Here is a 540-nt window from a genome sequence, read left to right on the forward strand (position 1 = left end):
AAGATCAGTACACATGGACCCCAGGAATCACTCAGCACTCTGCTAACGTACGGCAACCCTTGTCAACAGATTTTAGATGAGAGGAAGGACTATACTGGGAGGCAGGGTGGCACAGTGGTTAGCATCTCTGCATTGGTTTAATTCCTGGGGTGCTGTCTACGTGGTATTTGTATGTTCTCCCTGTGTACACATGAGTTTACTCCAGGTCCTCCATTTTCCTCCCATAATCCAAAGACATACTGATAGGCTAATTGTCCTCTGGGAAACGCATGAGTGTGTGTGTCTGCGTCTGTCTGCCCTGTGATGGACTGGTGTCCCATCCAGGGTGTATCCTACCTTGTGGAAGTTGCTCGTTGGGGTTTGCTATGGCTCCCCCCTCAGACCCCATATTGGATAAGGTGGTTAGAAAATTGATGGCTGGAAGGATTATGATGATGGATGAAGTTTCACTGGTAGTCAATGTTAGTGTTACACTGCCCTCTACTGGAGGAAATAAATATCTCTGGGTACACTTCCGTCATCCGGGTCCTGCCATTCACC

Source organism: Lepisosteus platostomus, chromosome 2 (assembly GCF_059453375.1).
Source record: "Lepisosteus platostomus isolate fLepPlt1 chromosome 2, fLepPlt1.hap1, whole genome shotgun sequence".
Lineage (NCBI taxonomy): Eukaryota > Metazoa > Chordata > Actinopteri > Semionotiformes > Lepisosteidae > Lepisosteus > Lepisosteus platostomus.